The sequence below is a fragment of the Rutilus rutilus genome (genome assembly GCF_951802725.1).
Source record: "Rutilus rutilus genome assembly, chromosome: 9".
In the NCBI taxonomy this organism is placed as follows: domain Eukaryota; kingdom Metazoa; phylum Chordata; class Actinopteri; order Cypriniformes; family Leuciscidae; genus Rutilus; species Rutilus rutilus.
The window spans coordinates 37,480,931-37,493,386 of record NC_140223.1 but is presented as its reverse complement, the minus strand read 5'-3'; the positions used below and the strand labels follow the sequence as shown (position 1 = coordinate 37,493,386).

General features: G+C 34.8%; 1 long non-coding RNA gene across 2 annotated transcripts; it reads left to right on the top strand.

The window, feature by feature from the left end:
• Window positions 1–852: 852 nt before the first annotated feature.
• Window positions 853–5,063, top strand: LOC311296849. 2 transcript variants are annotated; one of them, XR_014628719.1, is made up of 8 exons: window positions 853–2,534; window positions 2,624–2,684; window positions 3,436–3,554; window positions 3,679–3,976; window positions 4,079–4,139; window positions 4,308–4,401; window positions 4,492–4,610; window positions 4,718–5,063. It is a non-coding gene; the product is annotated as an uncharacterized lncRNA (long non-coding RNA). The 2 variants fall into 2 exon arrangements; XR_014628720.1 differs by having other exon boundaries at window positions 853–2,684.
• The last annotated feature ends 7,393 nt before the right edge of the window (window positions 5,064–12,456 follow it).

Here is a 12,456-nt window from a genome sequence, read left to right as displayed (position 1 = left end):
TTTTTGGGTCAAAAGACAGAGACTTGACTTTCCAGAAACAAAATAAATATTTATTTCCACAAATGTATTATTTATTCCACTAGAAACAGTCTCAAATAAATCACTTAAAACAACTTACCAATAATAAATTCAGCATTCACAAAAGGGAACAAAACAAATCACACTTCACATCAATAGTGCAAACAAACTCAAAGCAAGTGATAAGCAAACAAATAAAAGAAAGAAAAAAAAAGAAAAAAGATACATATATATATATATATATATATGTTGCCAGCCCATTAGATGGCGATGAAACACTATAGACTGAACACGTAATAAGCATCTTCATCTTCAGTTCATCTAGTTGAAAAGACTGTTTGTGAACCTGTTTCAAACATAAACATGAGCTTACATGAGCGCTGCCCTCTCTGGATCAGCCGCAGCGCGAAAGCAGGTTTAAATATTATGGTTTGATCGTAATTTCAAAAGTTTAAGGGCCCCTATTATGGATTTTTGAAAATGACCTTTCATGTAGTGTGTAACTAGGTAAGTTACATGTAGTCACTGTAACTCTAAGTGAATGAAAACATCCTGCAAAGTTTTAAATCTGAAAGTGCACCGCATAAAGTTATTATCTTTCAAAAGTAAGAGTCGACTCTGAGTCAATGAAATGAATTGTTTTTCAAACGAGTCATAAGCTGTTTCGTTGTGACTTCAAGACGAAACATAAGCGTATTGCCCACCCACTTATTGGGCAGACACCAGGGAAAACTTAAACCTCAAAACGACAGCTGATTCCTATGGATGCTGGATAGCATCATGTCGAGAAGATGCTGTGCTCTACAATGTGAACACTGCATGAAAAGTGGGATTTTCGACAGTTACCGGCGCTGTAAATTGTCGTGGAAGTTCAGGTTTACGACTGCAAACGGCAATTTACAGGCAACACTGCAAACTGTCGGAAATTGTCGGAAATTGACGTGGGACTTGCTTGCCCCGTGACCCCCCTCCCTCTAATGCTTTAACATGTAAATGAGACTGCTGTGAGCTTTACAAATGCAAATGAGGGTAGCAGGGGGAGTTTTATCCCAGGTGACTCAAAGGTTAACAGAGGAGGAGGAGATTGGTCAGATATTGGGGGGCCGGTTTGTTAAGAGCTTTATACACAAATAGTAAAATTTTAAAATCAATCCTGAATGTGACAGGTAGCCAGTGGAGTTTGAATAAAATAGGGGTGATCGACTCATATTTGCGTGTCCCGGTGAGAAGTCTAGCCGCTGCGTTTTGAACTAGCTGTAGACGAGAGAGAGAGGCCTGAGATAGGCCAAAATAAAGTGAGTTACAATAGTCTAAGGCCATCCTTAAAAATATTCTTGTTTGCCGTAACCCGACCGACCCTGTCAATTTAGTAGCCTACCGACCCAATTATTTATTTTTTCCCCCTTTTAGTCCGACCGACTTGCCGGCTGAAACTTGTGTTAAGACCGACCGCTTTTTTGTAACTCTTCAAACAACTAATATAAATGCAATAAAATAATATTAGTTATTAAGTATTGTGAATATAAATTCCGTAGGCCTGCATACAAACATAAGCTATAGCAGTGTGATTTTTATTTCAAAATAAGAGATTTTTGTTTAACAGTAACACCAGTGACACAGCTCCAGGGGACCACTACTTTCATTATAAATTTTATAATATGTATTCTGCATTTTTTTATATATATCATTTACATAATATATTTGATAGTTATGTATACATTATTGTATTTTAAATGGTGTAAAAATCTGTTATTGACCTCAAAATAAAGCATTTTCCCTCTGTACATGACTGTGGGGACGAGCACTTCTGTGGTGCTTGAAATTCTATATAATTCATAAAAATCAAATATATCGACATTGATGGCTCAAGAGGGTGTATTTGTTCAAATAACATATTGTTTTATTTTAAAATGTAAAGAAATTGTAACCCTAAAGTGTTTTTTAAGTGTAATATTTCTGTAAAGGCTAGGGACAGAAAAATGGACATTTTCATAGAATGACCCTCTTACATTTTAGCTTAAATTGATATATTTAATGAAAGTAGCTAGATTAGTTACTATGTGTCATTAGCAATAGCCAATGTTATGTAAAAAAGACACAAAACCATTTATTTCAACAATTAATTTCAATCAGGCTTTGCCACAAAGGTAAAATGTGCATTCCATGCAAACAGCATCACAATCTCTTAGAGCCCAACCACTGTGCATAATACAACACGAACAGAAGATTGTATTTGACTCATGCTAAATACACATACGCAATGACAAGAATTATGCCTACTGTACATAGAGTTACAACTACGATTAGAGTTGTTTACATAAAATGTACCTCGTTTCTATTTTGCATTAAAAATGTTTGTGGCCCCTTTAAGAAATCCCTCTCTTCTCGCGATACTATTCACTTGTGCTGGACGCGTGCGCGCGACCAGAGAACGGCAGCCATTTTTCATTGTTCAGGAGAGCTCCATGACGGTGCGTGCATCGATCGGATTCTGTGTTATACGTTCTTCTTTCTTGGTAAATATTACTCCAATATCTTTAATATGCACAAATAAGTTTTGAAGCGAAGTTAAAAGAACATTTGATGTGTACATTTTTGTTTATAGATTTATTTGGAGCGCATGTGTGACGAGGGAACCTCGTGGTGATCGGACGGTAAAGGATTGGGTATGTACGTTTTATGGCTTATGGGGGAAATTACTGATGGCATGTTTATTTGATAAATCTGTTAATGAGTTGAATCTATATTCTGTGATTATACAGTATAACTTTATGGTTAAATGCATATTTCTGGTTCCGCATGGCATGATTAAACGTGGGTTGTGGCTTTGTTAAAGTGCTTTTATTTCTCTTGTAACTTAGGCCTAAGTTACCTCAGCCACTGCCGTATTCCAGTTTGTGTTATCGTATTTAATTGTAACATATTTTGGTTTGGAGAAATCAATTTAAATCTGACCAGTTGCAGTGTATTACACTGCATTTCAGTTTGAATTGAGTTAAGTATTCTGTGGATTTGGGCATTGATCCACTGGTTAAGCTTTTTGTGACATTTGGATGTCATCTTCAAATTTACTGTAAACTGTTTCTACAATTTTTTTTTGTTTGTTTTTGTTTAACTAGTGAAATCTATTTTTTTTTCTTATGAAATCTCTTCGAACAAGGCAAACTTTTTTCTTAATCAGACTTTTATCTGTTTAATTGTGCTTCCATTGACCGCTGTCACTTATTTTAAACAGCAGTCAGAATAAAACACCAATTTCAAAAAGCATAGTTTGCTTCCGGTGTGTATTTCTGCAATTTCACCCGGTTGCATTTTTTCTCCTTTGTTTAATTTTACTGTGACTTACGTTGTTCTTATTAATTTTACTGTGACTTATGTTGTTCTTATTAATATCACTCTCAATTAATTGTTTTCCAGCTGCCTTTAAGACATATTACACGACAGTGCGCAGGAGCTTCAGGTACAAACAACCAGATCTTGCATTGCAGGCGGAAGCTGTGGTGAATTCAGCTCGGAGTCGAGCGAGAAGAAAGACGGTAAGATTTATTAGATTAGATTAGTTTTTGGTCAATGTGACTATTTTTCAGGTGCATTAATAGATGTGTGTTGTCCATACGCAGTGCATTGCGCAGTATTGATTGTCTTTATTGGTTTTTACAGCTGCTAGAAGCGAGACAGAGTGTGCTAGCTGAGGATGAGGTAGGCCTTCGGAAGTGTGCTACCATAGACCTGATGTCTGATGAGGAAGACGGCATCGTCGGCGGGGTGTCTGGATGGATTGTGCGACCTCCGTCCTGTCGCAGCCAGGAGCTCACAGAGCTCTGTACCACGCTGCAGTCGAGATTAGAGGCGACTCCAAAGTACAGGGCAACGCACCACAGACGTCTGCAAAATGGACCGAATTCAGACAGAATGCCGCTAGTTACCTGCAGCTGTATTTTGTCAGGCCTTGTGAAATGTAAGAATATTCTGTTTTTCATGATTTCATCATAAAGCAAGAGGTCATGGGATTGATGGCTATTATTTGTTTAATAATTGTAAAAAATCCTGTAATTTACAGGAAGCAGTATGCCATCTTCACAACTCTGAGACAAATTGTGGGCGCTACGAACTGGATCAAGGTAAAAAAAAAAAAAAAAAAAGAATCTTACATTCTTTTATTTTTTTACTTTCATAAAAACTTACAAACATTTTAAAGGTAAGATTCAAAGAATATGCTTTCATTCTCTTGTATAAGAAAATAGATCCGTTATAGTTTACGATCTTAATCATACATTTTGTTTCCACAGAGTAACCTCGCCTCATAACGAGGGCGTAACCTCACATTTACTCAGAGCTATGTCTGCAAGTCCAGATTTTCATGACGCTGATCATGACGACATTGTAAGTAACTTTTACTATTTTCTCCTTGTTTCATTTTACTGTGACTTGCGTTGTTTTTATTCATATCACTCTCATTTAATTGTTTTCCAGCTGCCTGTAAGACATACTACGAGACAGTACGCAGGAGCTTCAGGTACAAACAACCAGATCTGGCATTGCAGGCCGAAGCTGTGAAGAGTTCAGCTCGGAGTCGAGCGAGAAGAAAGAGGGTAAGATTTTTAGTCAATGTGACTATTTTTCACGTGCATTAATAGATGTTTTGTGTCCATACACAGTGCATCACAGTACTGATTGTCTGTATTGGTTGTTTTTACAGCTGCTAGAAGCGAGACGGTGTGCTAGGTGAGGATGACGTGGGCATTTGGAAGTGCGCCACCATAGATCTGATGTCCGATGAAGTTCAACCACCAGCCAGGAGCTCACAGAGCTCTGTGCTACGCTGCAGTTGAGATTAGAGGAGACTCCTAAATACAGGGCAACGCACCACAGACGTTTTCAAAGTGGATCGAATTCAGAGAGAACGCCGCTAGTCACCTACAGCTCCGAAGATGAAAACAGACACTGAGCTTCCAATTTGTTGTGTGTGCAGATGATCTATGCTTTGTACATAGGTGTATATTGTTTTGTGTCTGTGCTAATAAAGCTCTTTCTTTGAATAAACAGCATGTCCCTGGCAAATTTTCCATTCCTTTATAAATTCATGTCCTTGATGGTAATAATAGTGTAGTCCATAGGTTAACAATGACATGAATATACCACAGAATAGCATATTATGAATAAAAAAATAATTTATATATTATTTATATGAATATTATAATTTTTAGAATTTTTAATGAGCAAGGGTGACCAATAGTAACAGATCTGCCAACCAATCACGAGTGATTTTTCTTGTTTAAACCACGTGGGTTCAACCAATAGTGAGTGAGGAAATTCAAGCCTTTCTCTGGCGGGAGCTGCTATTCATATGGTAATTAGAGCCATTCACACCTCCGGCGCGAGCGCTCTGCATACGTCATGGTTCGTTTCCGACAATATTCGGCACAGACGAATGCGACGTTCACAGGCTGTGAATTGTCGTTAACTGCCGAAAATTAGGGAGATTTGCGGCCGTTTACGGGGTCGGAAATCCCAATTTTCATGCAGTGGAAGGTAAAGCCAGTTTTTTTTTCCACTGCCCAAGGACGAGCATGTGAAGAATCAGTGGTTAAAATTCATCTTTACCACGATACCACAGCAGTATAATCCTAAACTTTTGCTGTTCCCTTTATTTCACTAAAGACTGCTTCTCAAATCTCGGCGTTCAGTGCAGGATTCGCAAACCGCTTGCTCTTGAAAGATGGTGTTCAAAATACTTATTTTTGAGTTTTATATTGTGTAGGTCTCCTGCTAACTGGCTAACTCACGTTATCACTGTGTTACTTAAATACTTCTGCTAATTATGGGCCACTATTACCTATAACTGTGTCTATTAATGCAGATTGTCAGTCATTCTCACTACTTTGAGGAAAGATTAAGCATGGAGCAAGATTTGTTTTACCAACGTTTATGTTACACCAGTCATTCACATCAGTCATTCACGCTAGAGCTCGGCTAATGTATACATTGCATCAGTGGCGGATACAGAATGTCATTAATAGGTGGGCCTGGTGAATATACGGAGGGGCCTGGGTTTTTTAAGCTTATATACACGCCTGATAAATATGTCAACTATAGCAGATTGGTACTTCGGTACTAGTGAATTTAAATAGGCCTATGCCTTGTACTCAATCAGTCAGCCCTCCCGCCTGCTTTAAACCTGAAGGTCATCTGTCTGTCATTACACGCGACTCGCATGTAGACTATCACAATGTTAATAAGTCGAAGCGTTAATAAGCGCACGAAGAGCGTGTGGCCGGACCCGTGCAGAAAAAAATTCACAGGAGAACGAGCTGATTCTGTGTTTTAAAAGGAATCATGACAGAAGAAAACAGGTATGCTATGGAAATATACTCAGCTGTATTTCGAGACACAGAGCCAGAAGTGCATTCATAAAACGTAAACAAATGCCAAAGCAGGAGACGGTGAACATTACAACACAAAAAGTGGGCAGAAATAGCTCAGTTAGGTTGCCGCTGCTACCTAACGGTTACAGAAAACTGCCGCCACTTTCGGTCCGAAGGTTTCAGAGCTAACGTGGTGTTACGTGATAGCATCACTGGATATTTTTCTTTTGTAGCTATTTTTCGTAGCTACTGTACATAAATGTCCTCAGGAAACTATTAAAATTTAATTATTTATTAATTCATTATTATTAAAATTTAAATAAAATTTTTTAATTGTTTTTATTAATCTGATTGGGCGGGCCACCGGTCACGTGCCCACCCAGGCCCACCCATAAATCTGCGCCTGCATTGCATACATGCACTGTTATTGATACAGTTTCCACATGTTCACCGCAATATATTACAAAAATACTCGGTAAATAAATCAGTACAAGTAAAATAATCGGTTTGTTGATGGACATGCACTTGTTAATGCTGATGGTGAGGAATTACTGTTGCAACATCTCATAATGTATCTCAAAGTAGTGTATCACTGAGAAACGTCCTGCTCGAGTCATCCTTGCGATGGAGGTCCGGGTTCAATAACTGGTTCTTCCAGTGTTTCATCATTGGACTCGCGCTAGGATTGATATGGTAAAATCAACGTCATTGTTCGTTACTGTCTTTAGTTTACGATGTAGGAAACCTCAGGACACGCAGACCTGACATTAGGCTTGTTCGACTTGAACCGGCGCTGCACAGACCGATCGGTTTATGACATCAAAGTACCGCAAGCGCAATTCAAAAGCATAAGGAGCCGTCTAAATTCGCTCTCGCGGTATTTTGATGTCATTCACCCATCGGTTTGTGCAGCGCCGGTGTGGTGAACAAATGAGTCCTACTGAAGAGATGAGTCTGAGCTTAGGACCCAAGCAATCCGATTGGTTCAAAGCACGTTTTATGGGTAATCGCTTTAGTGCCTGGTTACAAATCATACAACATCACTTTATTATAGAAGAAGTTTGTACGTTATAACGAGTCATTAATGTATTTTAACTTATATGTTTCATATACTAGTATTTAACCGAAGCTATAGATTGTGAAATTAAACATTTCTCGTTGTTAGTGTGTTTTTTTAATAAATAAACAACATATTTGAGCTTCAAACAACTACATTCTCGACTGAGAAACTCTTAAAACTACATTTCGTGACACAATAAGTCGTATTTTAAAATTTGTCCTCTGCTATTGACGTAACTTGAGATTTTAAATAGAATATATACAATTTATACAATATACAATTTAATTTAATCTTAACTTGTATATAGCAGCGGGATTTAGCATTCTACATAAAGCTACCACATAATAACACTAAAACAGCTCATGTTACAGCTACAAGTTGTTGCGAGAACAGATTTAGATCAGGCATACTACTGGCATACTAATGGGGTCCTAAGCTCGGACTCATCTTTTCAATAGGACTCATTTGTTCACCACACTGGTTCAAGTCAAACAAGCCTGTTGTTATGGCAATGGGCACGGTAAACCAATCACCACAGACTGAGCTGTCTGGCCAATCAGAGCAGAGTAGCTTGTGGAAAGGCGGGATTTAGAGAGAGTGATTCACTTGATGAGTCGTTTGAGAATCATTGAAAATGTGGTGATGTGCAAATGTATATTATGAGGAACTTAATTTTTTTTTTTACCTTTGATGCATGTAAACCTGTTGTAGGAGACTCCAAAACAACATTAGGAAACTTTAAAATAGCATAATAGGAAATTATTTCTTGAATTAATTCAAATGACTGGCAGCTACAGAACATTAAACAATAACAGATATCTCATGATCTCAGCATTTTCACTTATTACAATCCAGTTTGACTTTATTTCTTTCGTACAAAATTCTCAGGTTTAGGTGTGGATGTCTTATTGGAAATAATAAAGTTTGATTACTTTTTAACATTGTTTTTTTCTTTTACTGCTATGTGTATCTCTGATCCCTTATGGACGAAAGACGAAAATCCCTTATATTTCGATATATTTATGATCAATATATGGGTAGTTTAAATATACTGAATATATGAAATGATATATTGTGTTAATATTTTACAATACAATATATTTAATAATACTTAAGGAATTGCCACTTTTCATTTATTGAAAAATATCCTTACAATATATTTACACTGTTAAATGTTATTAGTTGAGTGTAATTAGAAAACATGTGGAAAACAATTTCCTTAAATTTCTCATTGATGTTTTACTCAAAAGTTGTAAATTGCTAATACAGAGACACAAGAGTGTTGGGACAATGATAGACTAAGCATTTATTTGTATTTATTAAACTGCAAATACATTGTGCATGTCTGAAACTTACCTGAGTAACATTTAAAAAATCACTGCAAATGCCTCTTTAAAAAAAATAAAAAAAGTAATAGGTAATATTTCATCAGTGTTTCTTGGTCTTCTTCTGGACTGAAGCACAGGCTTTACACTTCAGCACAACAGTGACCCACAAAACTCAGCCAACAGAAACACTTTAAATCCCAACAGAACATTAAACACTAACAGATCTCTCAAGATCTCAGCAGAGGAGGGTTAAACAACAAAAACAGCATTTCTAGCTTCACTTATTACTAACCAGATTGACTTTATTTCTGTCGTATGTCTACATAAATCTTATTGAGAATTACGTAATTCAATGCATTTAAATATTGTATTATAAGCACTTTGAAAATAAATCAGGAAAGCAGACATTGTAGTAATATTTTATATATATATATATATATATATATATATATATATATATATATATATATATATATATATATATATATACAGTATATATTTTAAACACATTGTGCATAAAACATTTTTAACTACTATTAAGTTTAGACACACACAGACACCAAGAATCAGCTCACTATCGGATCTCAACTATGGTGACATGCTTCATGCTGCAACACATGCTAGGAATCATGAATGAGTTTTATGCTATTGTATCTCCCAGAAAGCATTGCAGGAAGAAGCAAGTCAACATTGTTGAGATTCATATGCTGATTCTTGATGTCTGTGTTTGTCTAATTATAGCAATATAATTTGTATAAAAAAGTATCTGATTACCACAATGTTTGATCTCTTGTTATAGTTGCACGGTTTTTATAATACAATGTTTAAAATGCATTTAATGACCTAACACACTTTTGACCAGTGATAAATCTTGGGCTGAAATCCGTGACTAAAAAATAATAATGATTATGATGTCATCAATTAATATCCAACAGATTATCCACAGAGTTTATCTTGGCTTTTTTGCCATAATGACTGTGTCGTATAAACACAGTTACAGCAGCCAGAGAAAAACTAAAGTCCAAAATTCAGTAATCAGTTGCAGTGATGATTGTTAACTTCTTTAAGTTGATTCTTTTTTTTTATTTTTATTTTTATTAAGATTCAGTTTAAGAAATACAAATAAATGCACAGTCTATCATTGTCCCGACACTCTTTTGAATGTTTTTATATTAGCTTACAACTTTTATTAAAACATCCTTGAGAAATTTAAGGCAATCCATGTCATAATGTTTCCTAAGTACAGTCAACTAATTACATTTTACGGTGTAAATATATCGGAAATACATTTTTCAATATATCAAGAGGCAATTCAATATATTGTAATATATGATATTATTATTATATCATCATATTACTTCATATATTTTTCAGTATATTTACACCATAATATATTGATCATAAATATTTATGAAATATTTGAGATGAAAGATGAAAGATGAGAGATGAAATATTATGAGATATTTTAATAAATATTATTTATTAAATATTATTTATTAAATTTAGAAATATATTTTCATTCCGTAAGGATACCCATTTGTTATGGCAAAACAAATGCAAGAGAAAATTTCATTAGGTGATGTTTGTCATGTATTGTTGTATGGCAAGCCGTTTGAACTTTTATTCATTTCCAGGATATGAATTGTTGATATCAAGAATTACATTTTTGATATCAACAATTAAATTGTTTTATATCAAAAATGAACATTGTTACTAGTAGCAATTCAGTTGTTGATATCAAGAATAGACATTTCAACTAGTGACAACTGAATTCTTGATATAAAAAATAAAGGTTTTTACTAGTAAGAAGAAATTGTATTTCTGATATGTGAAACTGGAATTTCAACTAGTAAGAAATCAATTCTTGATATCAACAATTGATTTTGAATGGCAGCCTATGGTGACATTTCACTAGTGAAAATACAATTACAGATGGTTTATGTTCAACTTTAGTCTTGTATATATAAGCACATATCAAGAAATATAGTTTTTACTAGTTGAAATTCAATTGTTGATATCAACAATTGTCATTTTAACTAGTGACATTTTTATTGTGGATATCAAGTAGTAGCATTGTTACTAGTGGGAATGTAATTTCTGATATCAATAACTTTCGTTTTAACTAGTGAAAATTGAATTGTTGATATCAAGGATTCATATCCTGGAAATGAATAAAAGTTAAAACGGCTTGCCATAATTGTTGATGATATTATCGTCATGTAGTGGCCTGGTTCACTGATATCACTTAAAGTCTAATCTCTGACTATTTTAGCAGTTAATTTCACATGATTTACAGTATAGACTTGTGATATTGTGGGATCAGTATTTTGACAATATGGTATTCAGAATTTTAAGTCATTATACAGTAAGTGTTTTGAGCTGTGTTTTTTCTTATGTGCTCAAAGATATTCATTAAGAATCAACATATGAATCTCAACAATGGTGACAATCAACAAAGCTTTTTTAGCTTGTTTTGTGACGTTCAGAATTGATCTGAATAAAAAAAAAAAAAAAATTATTGTCATCACTGGTGAAATTCATACGCTGATTCTTAATGTCTAATCAAAGACTAGACTCTGATATCAGTGAATCATATCACTGAAGGATGACTACACCATCACCAAAAGAATGATGAACATCAACTGATCCGAGATTCTCTTGCATTTTTTGCCATAACAAAAAAGTATCAGGAGCACACAATTACATCAACCACATAAAAAACCACAATTAAAAAACAATTAAAAAGTCGAGGGTTAAGAGAACTAAAGCAAACACTGATCACCACAATGGTGACATCAAACTTTATTATTTTCAATAAAACATTAACATCTAAACTTCTGTTAATTCTCAATAAGAATTTGTATTAAAGAAATAAAGTCTGGATTATAATAAGAGAAGATGCTGAGATCTTGAGAGATCTGGTAGTGTTTAATGTTCTGTCAGGATTTAAAGTGTTTCTGTATGGTCTGTTTTGTCACCATTGTGTTGAAGAGTAGAGCCTGTGCTTCAGTCCAGAATGAGCAAAGAAACACTGATGATATGCTGTATGTTGCTTTATTTAAGAGTCAGTAACTGTGTAGTTGATGCAGTGACATATAGTTACATTAATTCTTGCATGTATTTAACTGCAAGAGATTTGCGGTTTACAGTGTTAGTATTAAATCAGGAAATACCTGTAAAAAAAGGTTTTCTTTTTTGTACTTTATTTAGATTAGGATCATTTTATGGGCTTTGTTTGGCATCCGCGATCGTTTGGCTTTTTTTTTTTTTTTTTTTTACAGTGTGGCAAGTAGCTGCCAGTAATACTGTAATTTCTACAGATTTTTCTAACAGTGTACTAGTATCTATTTAATAGGTACTAGTATCTAATAAATAAGTACTAGTATCTAATAATAAGTACTAGTAACTAATGAATAAGTACTAGTATCTATAAATAAGAACTAGTATCTAATGAATAAGTACTAGTACCTAATAAATAAGAACTAGTCACTATTGGAATAAGTACTAGTACCTAATAAATAAGAACTAGTCACTATTGGAATAAGTACTAGTATCTAATAAATAAGAACTAGTAGGCTATCTAATGAATAAGTACTAGTATCTTTAAAAAGGTACTAGTACCTAAAGAATAGGCACTAGTATCTAAAGAATAGGCACTAGTACCTAAAGAAAAAGCACTAGTAGC